We start from the raw sequence: 17507 nt of genomic DNA on the forward strand, positions 1-17507 counted from the left end.
TTCTGTGGCTCAGTGGTAGAGATTTCGCCTGCAGTGCAGGACAGGCAGGAGACCTGGGTTCGATCCCTGGGTTGGGAAGATCCCCTGGAGAAGGAAATGACAACCCGCTCCAGTATTCTTGCCTGGAAAATCCCATGGAGAGAGGAGCCTGGCGGGCTACAGTCCGTGGGGTTGCAAAGAGTCAGACACAACTGAAGCGCCTGAGCATAAGCGTAACCCAAACAAACAGCTTACCCCCACGATGCTCTTATTCCCCGTGTTTTCATCTCTCTCTGGCTCTGTATCCACTTAAAACCCTTACATCCCCTCCAATTCCAGGCCTTTAATCTTTCCTGTTTTCTTCTTTCTACACCCTTCTCTGTAACTCATCTCCTGGCACAATGCAAGGACTGTCACTGTTTCTTTACAGACAGCAGCCAAGTTTGAAATCTGGATTTACAGTCACAGTTTTGGAAAGGCCATACTTATTTTCTTCCATTGCTTTTTCCCCAGACTTAATAATTACACCCTCAAAATTGTCTCTCACAATATCCATATGCTTTGCAGCTCTTAAATCACAGGAAAGATGGAGACTATCTCATAAGCTTGGCAAGGCGAGCCTCTGTGAGGATGTCAGACAGCAGTCCGCTTTCTGGTGGCCAGATGATTTGTCCTCAGATCTCCATCTGTGTTGACCTTCCTCCCACCATTTAATTGCTAGAGCCTGAAGCCCTCGTTAGGAAGACTGGAAGGAGCCAGGCAGTCAGAGATGATGCAGTTTCCCCTCCAGCCCTCAGATGGGCCATCCGTCACAGACAGGCTATCGCCGGCGTCCCTGGATCTCGCTTGGGAAACGCTACTTTTTATTACTCTGGAACATGTTTATGTCCGCGAACATCATCCTGAACTACAGGAAGACGGCTTGATAGCTCATTCCTCTTCATTTGCGTGCAGCTGTTTCGCCTGTGTTGACAATTTTCCTGAAGAAGAATGCTGCCCCTGGTGGAGTGGGAGCCTCTTTCAGCATTGCCAGAGCTTCAGAAACAAACGAAGTGCGGGGGTGAAGCCGCTGCTGGGGGGCCTCCCTCTGAAGCAGGGGTGCCTGGGGTGCGGGGGGCTCTGGGGGCAGGGAGTCTGAACCCCTGAGAGCCTGCCTACCTCACTCCAGGAACCAGAGCTCAAAGCTGACACAGGTGGAATGACCAGATCCGGAGCGGAAGCCGACCAGCACGGGACACCGTCTTTCCACCGCTTTTGTGAGTGCTTCAAAGTCATAAGTTAGACGTTGGCAAGTTGGTTTCCAGGCAGATGTGTTCACACACTTGTGGATTACCGAAATCAGGTTGTTGGTTTGCTTTCTGCTCGCCTGTCCAAGAGGACATCAGCTGACACAGTGGGATTCCTCACCGCTGGCCGGCGACTCAGTGCCTCATTTCTATGAAGAGTAACACGCTTTCTTCCTTTAGACACGCTGGGTATTTTGGAAGATGTAGATTTACTTATCCTTTTAAGCACTTCTAACATTTGTAGTCTCATCAGAGGAATGACTAAGTTCCAGTATTTTTCTTCCTTCTTTGCATCTTTATTTCCTACAATAAAGCTTGTCCTGTAGCCTTGTCCAGTCAGACAGAAGAAATGCTGTTCTTAAAGGTCCCATTTTTATAACACTTCTGTTTGTAACACTAATCATAGTTTTATGATCTAGGACTCCATTTAGTCATAAAGAGATCCTCTAGGCTGCATTGGGTAGAAATAGTAGATATATCAGATGTGGTAATTATTGGTCAGTCTTAACGGGCAAAATATAACTATTTTTAATTATAATTAAACTAAACTAGTTTCAATGTTGCTAATGGTTTACAACATGTGGCACACCTACATACTGTAGCTGAATATGAACCAGTTGTTCACAATGGTGTATCAGCTACAAACGGATGGTGGGAAAGTGGAAACAGTGAGAGATTTTATGTTCTTTGGCTCCAAAATCATTGCTGCTGCTGCTGCTAAGTCGCGTCAGTCCTGTCTAACTCTGTGCGACCCCATAAACGGCAGCCCACCAGGCTCCCCTGTCCCTGGGATTCTCCAGGCAAGAACACTGGAGTGAGTGGCCATTTCCTTCTCCAGTGCATGAAAGTGAAAAGTGAAAGTGGAGTTGCTCAGTCGTGTCCGACTCTTTGCGACCCCAAAATCATTGCAGATGGTGAAATTAAAAGATACTTGCTCCTTGGAAGGAAAGCTATGACAAACCTAGACAGCTTGTTAAAAAGCAGATCTATCACTTTGCCAACAAAGGTACATATAATCAAAGATATGGTTTTTCCAGTGGTCATGTAGGGATATGAGAGTTGGACCATAAAGAAAGCTGAGCACCAAAGAATTGATGCTTTTGAACTGTGGTGTTGGAGAAGACTCTTGAGAGTCCCTTGGACTGCAAGGAGATCAAACCAGTCCATCCTAAAGGAGATCAGTCCTGGGTGTTCATTGGAAGGACTGATGCTGAAATGAAAAAAGTGTGAGGGTGAAGCTACTGTTCGGGGGAGGGTGGGAACATGTTCAGGGAAACAGCACTTTCCAAGGTAAATGAAGGAGTTAATCTTATTTTCTCAGAAATGAAGATCTGAAAGCAAATCCAATACTTCAGCCACCTGATGAGAAGAGCAGACTCACTGGAAAAGATTGAGGACAGGAGAAGTGGGAGCGACAGAGGATGAGATGGCTAAATAGCATCACTGACTTAGTGGACATGAGCTTAAGGAAACCCTGGAGACCGGGAAGGACCGGGAAGCTTGCTGTGTTGTAGTTCACTGGGTCGCAAAGAGCTGGACATTGCTTAGTGACTGAGCTATAACAAAGTAAAGTTCACCTTCATGAAAAAGAATAAAACAATCTTTTGCAGAAAGAAAGAATGGCAACTCTTACCCCACTTATCGCAGACAATAATAGACCTCTAACGTGATAAGTTAAAATGAAGTTATTATAAGGATGGTTGTGTTGCTGCTGTTAGCGCTAAGAGCTAAGGAAAATTTTCAGTCTCACGTTTAGAGCTACATGCCTCCCTTTCTTCTGTGGTGTCAGCATTTGTCCAAAAGCAGTTCTGTTTCCCAGAGAGGATGGTCTAGGTGAGGCAAAAGGAAAACAGGGATTTCTACTAAAAAGAAAACACAAACATGAGCTATGTATTTAAATAAAAAGGAAACCAGCATTTTCCAGGATAAAGGAAAGAGTTTATCCTATTTTTCTCAGAAAGGAAGATTTGAAAGCGAATCCGTTTATAATTGCAAAGTCATAAATGAATTGATAAAATAGTGACAGATTCAGTGTATTATCTTTTAGTAGCATGGAATTTAAAAAGTAGAAGCTGCTATGATATTATTTCACCCAAAGCACAATAAATAGAAAGAGGAAGGTCACTGGAGTTGATGCCTTAAACAAATACTGTGGCTCAAGAACCCTCTAACACGGTGAGGAAAAGGTTGAAAAGGGCCTTATTCTGTGTGGTATTTGAAACACACCCTCCACTACGATTAACCCAAAGATAAACTGAGGGCGGCCAGCTATGCATTCTTCTTTCGGGTCGAGGAAGTCACTGAGATATAATTTCATGTCCTACTTTGAAAGTCTGGGATCAGTGTTATCCGGACTTAGGCCGTGTTTTGACAAATTATCCTGGGAAGCAGAGTTGCCACAGTGCAGGTCCTGTTTCACTCCTTGGGGAAGCAACGCCCTGGTTCTCAGGCTCCCATGAAACCCACGCTGAAGAAGGGAACCATCTTCAGACTGAGCGTGAGGCTGGGCCCAGGGCCCACCTGACTGGTAGACACGGAGTCAGAGGCTTCCCCTGATAGATTAGACGTGCACTTCTCTCGGGTGGGGACTGAGGGGCATCTCAAGGAGGGAGGAGTTCTAGGCAGAATCAAACCTCGCATTTTTCGACTGTCTCCCAAAGCCCCACATGTTCCCTTCAGTCCCCTGTCCTGAGGACCAGCCTCCCTCGAGAAATAGAGTCCAGGCCTGGAATCCTCCAAAGGGTCCCCTGCATCACCCTGTGAGACCCAGGCAAGACCAGCCAGGGTGGCACCCTCCTACTGCAGGGAGCTCAGGTGAGCTTACTTTGGCTTAAGTAACAGTGACTAGATGGGCGATGACCTCCCAGGGGACGCTACTGGTTAAAAACTCCGCTTGCCAATGCAGGAGACGCAAGAGACAGAGGTTCGATCCCTGGGTCGAGCAGATCCCCTGGAGTACGCGATGGCAAACCACTCCAGTAGGAGCCTGGTGAGCTCTAGCCCACGGGGTCGCAAAGAGTCAGACGCGACTTAGCAGCTAAACAGCACACCAGACAGGTGGCACTTCGGGGCGCTCAACGGTCATCGTTAGCGGCGGCTCTGGTCTCCGCAGTTCATGCCCCCCTTGTCTGCTGACCGCCGTGGCGGCAGGAGCTTCTCGCGGCTCCCTGGGTGACGCTGAGCGAGGCTCTAGCCTCTGAGCCAGGGCGGCGCCGGCAGCTCGGGAGCGCGGAGCCTCTCGGGGGCCCTGTGTGCCCCGTGACGTTGGAAGCCCTGTGGAGCGTCTCCAGGCCTCGGCCCTGTGGCCACTGTGCCAGCGGTGTCCCTTTCCAGGGTGGGGACCCCTATTTTCTGAGTGTCCCACATCACCCACGCAGGTTTGATCCTGGGAAAAACCAGGAAGCAGCTAGAGCTGGGTTTCTTTCTGCTCAGATGACCAGGGCTGGGGAGGAGAGTTAACGAGTAACAGATGCACAGTCAGGGGACTCACTGGGCGGCCGGCCGTGTAGACCCCAGGTGTACACCTAGCTTCGGCAGAAGAGTCTTGTTCCATGCGTCCTGCGCTGAGTTCTGTGGTCATCTGTCAGCCTGGCTTCCCCAAACATTATTCCATAAGCTGAGCTTTCCTTAAAACAGAGCTTTGAATTACCCGAGTTATTAATATCTCCATCTGGCTCCTGGCAGGAGAATAAGTTGGGAGAGCAAGGAAAACCCATCTTCTGTCTTCTCCAGAAGCTGAGGAGCTGACAAGTTTGTCAATGTGTGTAAATCCACAGGCTTCTCATTATATTTTCATGCAACGTAGTCAAATGGGATTTAAGGTCTCAAGTTGGATAGAGAGGGCCCAGCCCAATCATTCTCAGTGTAGGTACCCCTATGTCTAGGGAGAAGGGCTGTCAGGTTTAGCAAACAGAATCACAGTAAGTACAGTTAAATTTGAATTTCATATAAACAACAAATAATTCTTTAGTGTATCATGGGCTTCCCAGGTGGCTTAGCAGTAAAGAATCTGCCTGCCAATGAAGAGATACAGGTTCGATCCCTGGATCGGGAAGACTCCCTGGAGAAGGGAATGGCAACCCACTCCAGTATTCTTGCCTGGAGAATCCCCAGAATAAAGGACCCTGGCGGGCTATAGTCCATAGGGTTGCCGAGAGTCGGACCTGACTGAAGCGACTTGGCGGGCATGCACCCAGAAGTATATCCTCAATATTGCATGGGGCATACACTAAAACGTGAGCTGTTGCTTATCAGAAATCCAGGTTTAAATGCGTGTCCTGGGTTGTAACCCTCCGTGGGGCTTATGAAATGGGCCTGAATTACTACGACACTTGCATGTAGCTCTGGAGTCTCCTGGGCACGCCTCGGCAGGCCTGCGCATCCCACGCTGACTGATTTATCAGGCGGTTTCTGAGACACGCAGAGTGTCTGGCAGCGAGGAGCTACACAAAAGGCGTTGCCACGTAGAAGCAGAAATCTGCTGTGGGAAAGAAAAAGGCAAGTACGGAACTGGGTCTTTGGGGTTCAGGTTTCAGGGAGGGGAAGTTCCTCACAGAGATCTGACGTGTAGTGGTAGAAAACAGCACTCAGCTGTCACCACTGGGTTTAAAACTGGGCCTTCCTATCACGCTCGCCAGGCTCACGCCCTGCGAAACTCGGGCAAGGAGGATATTCTATGACAGGAGGCTGATTGCGGCCAGATGCTAGTCTTGCTATCTCTTCTGCCGCTGCGGTGTTATCTTCATATCGCAGAACAATGGCCCAGAACGACGGCCCTGACACACAGTAGTCCAAATCGTCAAGTTACGAGGTCTGGGAAGCCTATATGCGTCTCGAAAATTGTTTTCAGTACCTTCCCCCCCTTTTCTAAAATCCACTCACTTATAACTAAGAGTCCTGCATTCGCACTCTGAAAAAATTCCCTGACTTCTGGGGAAACGATGTTGATGCAGTTACTGTTTTCATTATTGAACATCATGTTCATATTACCATGGGAAAGAGCCCTTTCCCTTCAAGGGGACGGCATCCCTGAGCTGCCTGGGGAAACACATCAAGACCCACAGCACCCCCCGCTGTCCTTTAGAGGGAGTGCGCGCTTCTTAGGTTGGGCAGTTGTGAGAGGTCGGTCACCAGACCCTCGGTACAGTTCTGTGCACGCTTGCCACTGCTTCTTAATCTCGTCTGCTTCTGTCAGCTCCTTGCCGTTTCTGCCCTTTACTGTGCCCACCTTTGCATGAAATGTTCCCTTGGTATCTCTAGTTTTCTTGAAGAGCTGTGGGAAGAGTCTTTCCCATTCTGTTGTTTTCCTCTATTTCTTTGCACTGTTCTCTTTAAAAAGGCTTCCTTACTTCTTGCTCTTCTCTGGAGCGCTGCATTCAGTTGAGTATATCTTTCCATTTCTCCTTTGCCTTTCGCTTTTCTTCTTTTCTCAGCTATTTGTAAAACCTCCTCAGACAACCACTTTGCCTTCTTGCATTTCTCTTCCTTTGGGATGGTTTTGGTCACCGCCTCCAGGACGATATTACTAACCTCCATCCATAGTTCTTCAGGCGTTCTGTGTACCAGACCTAATCTCTTGAATCTATCTGTCACCTCCAGGATATATTCGTAAGGGATTTGATTGAGGTCATACCTAAATGGTCTAGCCGTTTTCCCTACTTCCATTTTAAGCCTGAATTTTGCCATAAGGAGCCAATGATCTGAGCCACAGTCAGCTCCAGGTCTTGTGTCTGCTGACCATACAGAGTCGGATGCCTTTGCTGTTTTAGTCGCAGGTGCTAGGGGACCGAACATAAAACCAAGGAGGACGACCTAGAGGAGCGCCCACTGACTCCAGATGCGGAACAGGGCGAAGCGCAAACCATCCAAAGGGAGCATCTGCATGACACCACGGCAGAGCGGGCGCGGCTCGGGTTTCTTCTCCGTTGCGCTGGAACAGAAGCTCACAGACAAAGAGAACTAAAATCAGGCGCAGCTGTCAAAGTGTGAGAGGAGCTGGACCCAGCGTGGACCCTGCAACCACAGGCGGGTCTCAGCTTGCTCGGGGGCTGCGGCCCCTTGGGGTCAGATCTGAGGCTGCACCCCCACCCCCCCGAGTGGTAGGAGCATCCCCTTCTCACTGGTGGGAACGCCGTGGAGTCGGCAGGCTTCCCACCCACCCGACGGCACTGTGGCCGTCTCTCCTCTCCCTGTGGACATCCGGTGTCAGAGGCGTGCGGCTGGTCAGGACCACCTGGTCCGGGCCCTGCCCTCACTCTGTAAGCCTCGGGTGACTGGTCTAAAGTCCCGGTGACATCTCTGTACAGATACTTCATTTCCACAAGCTGCAGTGTGGCTCATGACCTAGTAGCACATTCTGTTTACAAACTTCTCCTTTTGGTGGCAAAATGAAGTTTCAAAGAGATGACAGATGACAGACAGTCACAGAGGGACTTGGGAGGTGGGTGCCCAGGTACCTGGCCAGACCTCCTCAGACACTTGGTTTTATTGCTTTTAGGGTCAGTTTGGTTCATGGAAATGTATGAAGTCACACCCCAAACAGAGGAAGGGTTAGTCTTGGTCTGCTGGTGAGTTATTCATTCTTCCATGACCCTGGTATGCGAAGTCGAGGGTAAACCATGACACGCAACGGGGTTCTGGAGCCAGACTGGGGTCCGTTCTGAACTCAGGCAGATCAGCTTAAGTTCACAACTGAGTTAAAATGCTTTTTAAAAATGGAGCAGCATTTTAGTGAAATTAAACAAGACAGATCAACTCACAGCATCTCAGATATTTCTGCTTCTTTTCATAGATCAAAGAACTCTGAGTATGTTTAATTCTTCTGTGTCTTAGGTTTATAAAAATGAAGAACCTGAAAACAGAATCCCAAAAGACAAAAAAACTCGAACTTGAGCTGACTGTCCTAAAAGGGAAAGTCCTTAAAACATCTTCATGTTTGGGTCAGGCTGCCAGACTTTTAAAATAAATTGCGGTAAATAGAGCCAGAGAAGAGAATCACGTGCGGAGGGTGTTCTCTCGGAAATGTCGTCTGGAAATCTCGTCAGGAGCTGGTTGCAGACCATCCTCCTTCACCCAGTCTTTTGGGTTTATTTGGTCACTACTGTTTCTGTGAAAGGCAGCTGTGGGCCTCTGGTTTTCTGCGACCAATTTCCATAAAGTTCATTTAGCAGTTCAAACTTTATTAAGACTCTTGACAAAAACAGCTGCTAGAATTGCAAAGGAATGTAATAAAAAACGTAGGGTCAGAAACAACCAGAGTCTATAAAAGCAGCATCCACTGTGTGCCGGCCCCCAGGGCATGCAAACTGATCACAGCCTGCACCCGGACTGGGGGACCCCCGAGTGGGCAGACGGCAGGGCCCTCGGGCTCGGCCAGGGCTCTGAGGCTCGGGGCTGCCTGCCCCCGCCCGGCCGATAACCTAGTTAGGGTCCAGGCAGGACGCCAATGAGAGCGGGACTGGAGAGGCTTCGCAGTCTTAATGCCTGAGGAAGCACCAGCACAAATGCATTTTATGTTGTTTTTTTTTTTTTTTGAAGCAGTAAAAAATCTCCAACACGCACTCATTTACAGAAAAGAGAACAATACATGTTCAGTGGATTGCAGTCTCCATAGTCTCACCAAGGGGCACAAATTGGAAGCAGCCAGACTCTGAGGTGCACTTGAAAACTGTGGGGAAATGCGGGTTTGAATGGAAATGTGTGGCTGGACTCCATGCCACAACCCTCGGTAGTTGTGTGTCTTTGATTTGGGGGGTCCTGGATGTGCATCCCGTATGCTGGTAAAATAACATCCAGACATTTCAGGGGAAATGGGAACACGACAGTTAATGTTGCTTTCCACAGAAAAGTGTAGGATTCAGAAAAGTAGAAAATGCAGTTTATTTTTGTGGGTTTTGACTGAAATCACAGAAGAGTCAGTCTGAAGAGGCTGGTGTGATACAGGAGGAGAGAGAAGGCAAAATCGTCTTCTCCGTCTCCTTCCCCGACCCAGGCCCCCGACACACACCCCGAGAAGGAGGGGTCCTCTCAGCATCCCGGTGAGGGCTGACCCGGGCCCGGGGCCACTCACTCATTCACTCTCACTCATTCACTCGCTCCTTCAACAACCCCGGGGGAGCTTGTCTGCCCAGCCAGGGCCCCCGCATGCGGACGTGGAGCGGCAGTCTGTCCTCTGGTGCATCCCTTTGACGGGAGGCCGAGGACAACGGGGTCCTCGCACAGGTGTGAGCAGGAGAAGGCCGACTGCCTGGGGCTTGGAGGTCAGAGATGAGGCAGCAGGGACTGAGAGCCAGACCGGGGCCGGAGTGGGAGCCGGAGGATGTCCTGGGGCGTCCTGAGAGCCGGCCCGGCAGGAGGCTGCCCTGGAGGGCTGGGCGCGGCCTCGCCCGGCCCAGGACGCTGGCCAGGGCATGCTAGGTGGCTGAGTCCTGTTTAAGCACGAGGGATGGCCTAGTCATCCAGGTTCTCCGGAAGGCCACAATCCGAGCTTGTGCTGGCCCACGTCCCCACAGAGGCTGCGTGGACGCTCACAAGCCCGTCCCCTCAGGTCCTGGGTGCTGAGAAGGCGCTGGGCGCACGACCCTCAGGCTCCAGCGGGAGGGCCAGGCCAGCCAGGCCGCACAGTCAGTGGGCAGCTGTCCTGGGGCTGAGGCCAGCGCACTGGGCGAGGGCGCTTTGTCCTGCCATGCCCACACCTGGGGTGGACATCGGCCTGGCTGGAGAGCTGTCAGTCTTCAGAGGGGCGCACGCGCGCGTGTGTGTGTGTGTTTGCATGTGTGTGTCTGTCTGGGGGGTTCTGTGTGTCTGTGTGTCTGTGTGTGTGTCTGTCTGTCTGTGTGTGTGTGTCTGTGCGTGTGTGTGTCTGTGTGTGTCTGTGTGTCTCTGTGTGTGCATGTATGTGTCTGTGTATCTAAGTGTGTGTGTGTGTCTGTGTGTGTGTGTGTGTGTGTGTCTGTGTGTGTGTGTGTGTGTGTGTGTGTGTGTGTGTGTCTGTGTGTGTCTGTGTCTGTCTGTGTGTGTGTCTGTGTGTGTGTGTGTCTGTCTGTCTGTCTGTCTGTGTCTGTGTCTGTGTCTGTGTGTGTGTGTGTGTCTGTGTTATCCATACCCAGGCAGGTTTTGCCTGACTGTGCCACGGGGACTCCGCAGATACCGAGCTCCTCGCCGGTGGAAGGTCTGTGGCCTCCTGTCAGCTGACACCATCTCCGCGGCCGCCTTGGCGCAGGGCACATCTCCATCAGTTTGGTGATTCTTGCACTATTCCAGCCTTTTTCTGTGTGACTCTATTTGTGATGGCATCTGTGATCAGTGATCACAGATGCTACTACAACCGCTTGCTGAAGGTTCAAATGATGGTTAGCATTTTTTAGCAATTAAGTATTTTTTAACAAAGGTAAGTACATTATGTTTAGATGTAATAATCTATGGTATGGTGTAAACATAACTTATATAAACCAAAACGAAATTTTGCATAACTTACTTTATTGCAGTTGTCTGGAAGCAAACCCACAATATTTCTGAGGCTTGCCTATATTTTTTGTGGTTTCATTGAGATAGAATTCACATACCAAACAATTCACCCATTTACAGTGTGCAGTAGGTTTTGATATATTACATTATTAACTTAAAAAAATTGTGGTAAAGTCTACACAACATAATCTTTTGTCATTTTAACAATTCTAATGTATGATTTAATAGCATTATTTACGTTCAGGATGAGAAGGCTACTCACCATCATTGACTGCTTGCGATCTGCATTGCAGGTGGATTCTTTACTGTCTGGGCCACCAGGGAAGCCCATCATTGACTTAAAGGCCATGAATCTGAGCAAACCTCCGGATGAAGGATGGGGACGCCAGGTGTGCTCCCGTCCGAGGGCTGCACAGTCAGACTGCCTGAGCAGCTGAACAACCTCATGCACGGTATTGGCAGTCATCACCTCTCTGTGGTCAAAGCTTTTTCTTCACCCAAAGCAGAAACTGTGCCTAAAACCAGAACCTTCAGCTGAAGTTATTAACAGTTGCTTCACACTCCCCTCCTCCAGCCTCTTTAACCTCTGCCCTTCCTGTATCTACGCTTTTGGCTGTTTTGGATAGTTCGTGTACACGGATCACCCAGTATTTGTTCTTTCATGACCAGCTTATTTCACCGAGCACAATGTCTTTAAGGGTCACCCATGTTGCAGCCTGAGTGAGAGTTTCCTCCCGTTTCGGGAGTTTCCTCCACCATCTCCATGGTGGGGATGGGTGCACTGTATTTATCCTTCACCTGTCAAGGGACACTGACGTGGGTTGCCTGCTGTGAACATGGGTGTCTAAGTATCTGTTCTAGTCCCTGCTTTCAGTTCTTTTGGGTGGAACTGCTGAGTCATATGGTGTTCACAGTTGTGGGGAAAACACCAAACTGATTTCCATGATAGTTCTCTATTCCCACCAGCAACGTAAGAGTTCTAACTGCTTCGTGTCCTTGATCCTTTTTTCTCTTGAACAGTATTGTGCTGCCGTCCTCGTGGGCGTGAAAGGGTTCCACACCATGGTTTTGATTTGCATTCCCCTTGTGCCCAGCGATGTCAGGCATCTTCGCGTGTGCTTCCGGGCCATTTGTAAAGATTCTTTGGAGAAACGTCTGTTCGAGGCTTTTACCCATTTTTAAGTGGAAGCGTTTGTCTTTTGCTCACGTCGTTACGTTACACAGACAGCTGAGCAACAGACTCAGCGTCAGCCCTTACCAACGCACGACCAAGCGTGGTCCAACTCTACCCCACCCGCTCTCTTTATATGTGCTGGATACTAAACCTTTGTCAGACGTGTGAATAAGCCCGTATCAGATACGTGCTTCCCAAACGTGTTCTCCTGTGCTCCAGGCTGTGCTCACTTTCCGGATGAAATCCTCTGATGACTTATGGCTTTCTCAGAGCTGCTAAAAGGGGTTTTGTTCCCCTTCTTCCCCACCCCTGGGTTTCACACTGCTCCTCTGCCCCGGGGCGGCAGATGGTCCAGTAAGTGTGGAGCTGGAGGGACAGACTGCGACCTTCTCAAACTGGGGCTCCATTTCCTGAGGGCGTCACCCTACAGAAGAGAAAATTCCTCATGGTGGATTAATCATTCCCCACATTTGAGGCTGCTCTTCAGAGTAAATATGCCAGCTATCTCCTCACTGCTGAGCAAAGTCCTAGCGCTGCTCGGCCGTGTCTGCGTCCAGCACCCTGCGTGTCTGGCTGTAGCAACTGCCCCAGCCATCACAGCTCTCAAAACCTTCATCTCCCCGTCCTCGGGATGGGAGGGGGGAGATGCACGCGAGTGTTTCCAATTAAGCCAGGGTGTGGGAACCTCGTCCCGCAGTGAAATGACAGGCACCTCCAAGCTGGGGTCATTGTATAGCAGGCCACCATTTTTCCCTCTGAGTCCCAGGCTGGACTCGGCCTTCTGCAGAGAAGAGTCAAGTTTTGTTAACAGGGTCGGGGCCACCCTCACTCCCAGGCCCCTTCTCAGCCTGGAGTGTGCCCACACCTGCTGCCAGCCGCTCCCCCAGCTGCACCCAGCTCGGAGGTCCAGAGGGGAACAGAAACAGATCCCTTCCTCTGGACGGTGCCAGGGAAGCTTTGCCAGAGAGTGTGCTTTTCTAGACTTTCATTATGAAACATTTTAAGCATGTGCAAAAGGAAACCTCCAGGTACTCATCACCCAGCTCCAGCAATCACCAACGCCCGGCCAGTCTCGTTTCAGTTTCACCCACCCACTCACTCTTGCCCAGTATCACTTTAAAGCAAATCTCAAGCCTCCTATAATTTCATTCATAAAGGTTTCAGATTATATCTCTAAAAGATATAAACTTGTGCAGTGTCATTTAATCACTAAGCCATGTCTGACTCTTTGCAACCCATGACTGTAGCCCGCCAGGCTCCTCTGTCCATGGGATTTTCCAGGCAAGAATACTGGAGTGGGTTGTCATTTCCTCCTCCAGGGGATCTTCCCAACCCAGGGATCGAACCTGCATCTCCTGCATTGCAGGCAGATTCTTTACCACTGAGCCACCAAGGAAGCCTGGATTTGTGAGTATAAAGGTATAAACCCATGATCATACATCAAAGTTGTTATCAGCGGTTTCTTACTGTCTGACAACTACTTCACTCACAATTCTAATGGTTTCATCAACGTCTTTTTGATTACTGTAAGATTGGTTTGTTTGAATCATGGCTCCAAAGAAGGTTCACACATTGCGTTTGCTCAGTGTGTTTCTTTTAATCTATAGATCCTCACCCCTGTCTCTCTTTTTTCCCTACAAAGGGATTTGTTGGACAAACTGGGTTGTTCGTCCTGTGGAGTTTTTCATAACCTGTCTTAACTGCATCGAGGTGGGTAACCTATTTCTCTGCTAAACTGGTGGTTGATTCTTAATTTGTGTTAAGTACAGAGCCTGTATGAACCCTGAGGTGTAGCTTCACTGGGTTCTCAGGAAACCAAGTCTGGCTCAGAGGAGGGTGGCAGGGAGCAGGTTCCAGGGTGGAGTGGGGGTGGTCCCCACTGCATCTGAGACCCTAATGCTGGTCCCAGGAAGGGTGTGGGCTGGTTCTCAGGGAAGAGGGTTGGGCTTGGGGGAGTGGGGGAAATGTCAGGAGGGGAATGTCAGGAGGACATTCACACTGTAGCATTTGAAATATTTATAAGGATATACTTAAACCTTATTTGTGAAGTGGGCTGCTACAAAGAAGAGGGAAATGAAGACTGGGGCTGGAGGCCGAGATGTGAGCAGAAGACACGTGAGAAGAACTGGGGGCCCAACCTGGGATGGGACCCCAGCAGCTCCCCGGGAGCCTCCAATGCTCCCTCCAGCCAGAGACCCTGCAGCCGGGGACCCTGCCCTCGGGCACGAAGGCCCACCTGCCAGACCCACAGGCAGAGTTTAATCCTCGCCTCGCCCATGCTGTCCTGGGACGCGGTCCCCGGATCTCATCCATGAGGGGAAGCAGAGATGACCCAGGACACAGGGGTCCGGAGGGCATGAGAGACACATCAGCTCTGTTGGAACCTGCAGCTTGATCTTTAGCAACAGTACTTAATAAACAACTCCAGAAATGCCTAAGCTTCCCCACCAGCTCCCTGGAGGGAGAGACGGGAGCAGGACACCACCAATCCGACCTAAAGATGGAGAGACCAGGAGAGGCCGGAGCAGGCGGCCTGTTCCCTTTGCCTGAAGGAACCAATTCACACAGGGCTGTCCCCCCTGAGGACGTCGGGGCGCCCAGGGGCCCTGGGCTATGTCAGTCACCTCTCAGGACACTGGGCACTCCTGTTTTAAATGAAGGAAGTCTGGTCTGGTCATGTGGTCATAGTTCAGGGGTGTCCCAAGTCTTTCTTTAAACCAAGTGTGAGTGGTGCTAAGAAATCAAAAATGGAAAAATCCCATACCCTGTGATGGCTAACATTTTTTCAAAGTATTCAAACCACACTTCATGATTTTGCAAATATAATTGAGAACAAAACCAGAGTATATCCACGTCTGTCTCTTGATCCCACCTTGTCCTTGAACTCTGAATCCACCACAGGCTGGAAGGGGGGTTAGTGCAAAGCTCACCCCTTTCTTCAGTGGGGGTTCCTCTGTCACCCCACGGTTTTTGCAAGATCTATTTGTCCACTGAGCCTCAATTCTCATCTTCTCAACTCAGAGGATGTTCTTATTTCCTAGCCAGCTGATTTCTCAGGCCCCTGGGTGTTGACTCTCTGCCCAGCCCTGGCACCTCTCACGTTCCATCTTCAGATCCTGGAGACCCTCTGGGTCCTGGGCCCACTATGGCCCTTACTTTGCCTTTAGCTACTCTCTTTCCTTGCCTCATTGGCTGCCACTCAGTTAATTTATTCATGTAAATGAAGGAGTCAGGAAAGAAAACACCCCAACTAAATCAGGGCAGAGCCCAGAAACGAAGGAGTTTACAGTTATAACGCTTTGATTGTTCAAAGAATGCTATTTTCCCCGTGGCTGGGAACAAAGCTTGTTGATTTGGGTAGATGGGCAGGGCTCTAGTGGGATATAGTTATTTATTTTAATTTTATGATTGTAACTTCTTAAGTTTAGTCATCTCAAGGCACAAGTACAGAGGAATAACAATTAGTTAATTGAAATATGTGCCTGGTATAAAATTACCAGTTTAAAAATCAGTAAAACACTTGAAGATCTCTCTTATTCACACAGATCGGGACTGAAAGGTTATGTTGTCTTGGCCAAGGACCCAGTTGCACAAGAAGAGGGTAATTCAACCTCACACAATTCCCCAGCTCAAGCTGTGATGCTGGATGTCCACTGCGCTTGTTTAATTTTGACACAGAGTGGTTAACCCAGGTTCAAGTGTTTGATAACCACAGAGTACGTAGCAGGCCTGGAAACGTGAGGCTTGTTCATTGTCTCAGGGTTGACTTTACAGAAATAAAAGCCAGAAAGGATGGGAGAGAAGAAGAAAGAGAAGCAGAAGGAAAAGGAGGGGAAGAGAAGGAAAACCTTTGGCATGCGTTGCTCGTGGGCAGGCGATTTTCATTAAAATGGGGCTTGGATCAACTCTGAAAAGCTCGATAAATCCCTGATAAGGTGCCCAGATGTTCTCATGAACTTTCTCGGGGGTTTTGTCATTTCAAGCTCATGTGATTTGCCCCGGGGGCCAAAGATTGGGACGTTCCCAGCATCTGCCACTGATTCTTCAAAGACGCCCCCTCCTCACCCTTGGATAGTGAGTGCCCGCTGGAGCAGCCGCAAATTGGATCAGTGTGATCGAAACCATAGTCGAGCCTGGAAGCAATATTCCTGCTCCCTCTTCCAAGAAGTGTTCTGAGAAAGAAAGGATTCTTGGGACCCTGCCTACCAGGGTCTATATGCAGGCTGCCTTCTAAGTCGCCATGCGTCTCCAAGTCTGCTCCTTGAAGGCCTGAGTCATGGGAAGATCCACCCACGACTGTCTATCCACAGCTGGAGGGTTGATGTCCCAGCCTCCTGGGATTTAGAGATGGATAAAGCAGCGTCCGTGTCCTTGGGGAGCTTACAGGCTACAGAGAGAGGTGCATGAGAGCCGGGAGACCAGGGTGCTCCCGCCCTCAGGCTCCAAGAGCTCAGGTTCAAGTTCCCACACTTAGAGCGGATGGTTTCTGACACCTGGGATTGTGTTCTCCCGTCTTATGTGTGAGTTCACTAAAGAAAGACTTGTCACTAGTTATTTGTCTGCATCTGATTGCTCTAAATTTTGCAAAATGTACAACTGGGAAGAAGAAAATGACTTGACAGATCTAACTGGATATCAGTGCTCTGAGCTATGTCATTGGCTTCCCCGGTGGCTCAGCGGTAAAGAACCTGCTTGCCAACGCAGGAGATGTAAGAGACGAGGGTTCGATCCCTGGGTTGGGAAGATGCCCTGGAGGAGGACATGGCAACCCACTCCAGTGTTCTTGCCTGGGAAACCCCATGGACAGAGGAGCCTGGTGGGCCACAGTCCACGGGTCACATAGAGCTGGACATGACTGAAGTGAATTAGCACAAGCCACGTTATTAACAGGCCTTATTTGCGAACAGGTTCAAAGCACACCAAAGAAGTTCTACTGTCTGAGAGAAAGAGCATCAGGTTTCTTCATTGAATTTAGGGATATTTTACTTCAAGTGAGGGTATGTGTTGCTTAAAGAAATAAGTCAATACTCAGTGAATGTTAACTACAAAAAGATGGATTTGCTAGAATTCATTGGTCCATCCACTGTTCTTAATACCTTATTGCTGTTACATCCATTTAATGGATTTAACAGACTTGGAGGAGAGCTTGGTCCCAGGATGGAATATAATGTTGCTGTTAAACACTTGTTTATCAGGCCGCCCATTGCTTCCGGCACTCAGGGTCTTCGCTGCGTCATCCGGGGTCTTCACTGTGCTGTGCAGGCTCAGTTGCCACGTGGGGTCTTAGTTCCCCGACCAGGGTGGAACCCATGATCCCTGCAAGGTGAGTTCTCAGCCACAGGACCCCCAGGGAAGCCCCGCTGCCTGTGGCTTTTATTTCAAAAGCCAGTGCCGGTTGGTTGGAGGTGGCCACCTGGAGTCTGAGTTGGGGGGATTCGTGCTGGGCTCAGGGTTTTGATCCAGGAATGACATCTGCTGCGGACACGGATGTTGCAGGGGAGAGGCAGTGCCTCTTACGAGCTGACTTCCTTTCTCTGAGGATGAGAACAGAATCCACAGACTTACAGGAAGTCCCGTGAGCTCCCTGCAGAGCTTGGAGCAGG

At 49.6% G+C, this 17507-nt stretch overlaps 1 long non-coding RNA gene across 1 annotated transcript; it reads left to right on the forward strand.

The window, feature by feature from the left end:
• The first annotated feature begins 1080 nt into the window (after positions 1-1080).
• On the forward strand, positions 1081-16454 carry LOC139034025 (uncharacterized). Its single transcript, XR_011486493.1, has 4 exons — positions 1081-1235; positions 11024-11182; positions 13547-13614; positions 13954-16454. It is a non-coding gene; the product is annotated as an uncharacterized lncRNA (long non-coding RNA).
• The last annotated feature ends 1053 nt before the right edge of the window (positions 16455-17507 follow it).

The sequence above is a fragment of the Odocoileus virginianus genome, unplaced genomic scaffold (genome assembly GCF_023699985.2).
Source record: "Odocoileus virginianus isolate 20LAN1187 ecotype Illinois unplaced genomic scaffold, Ovbor_1.2 Unplaced_Contig_19, whole genome shotgun sequence".
Taxonomy (NCBI): Eukaryota; Metazoa; Chordata; class Mammalia; order Artiodactyla; family Cervidae; genus Odocoileus; species Odocoileus virginianus.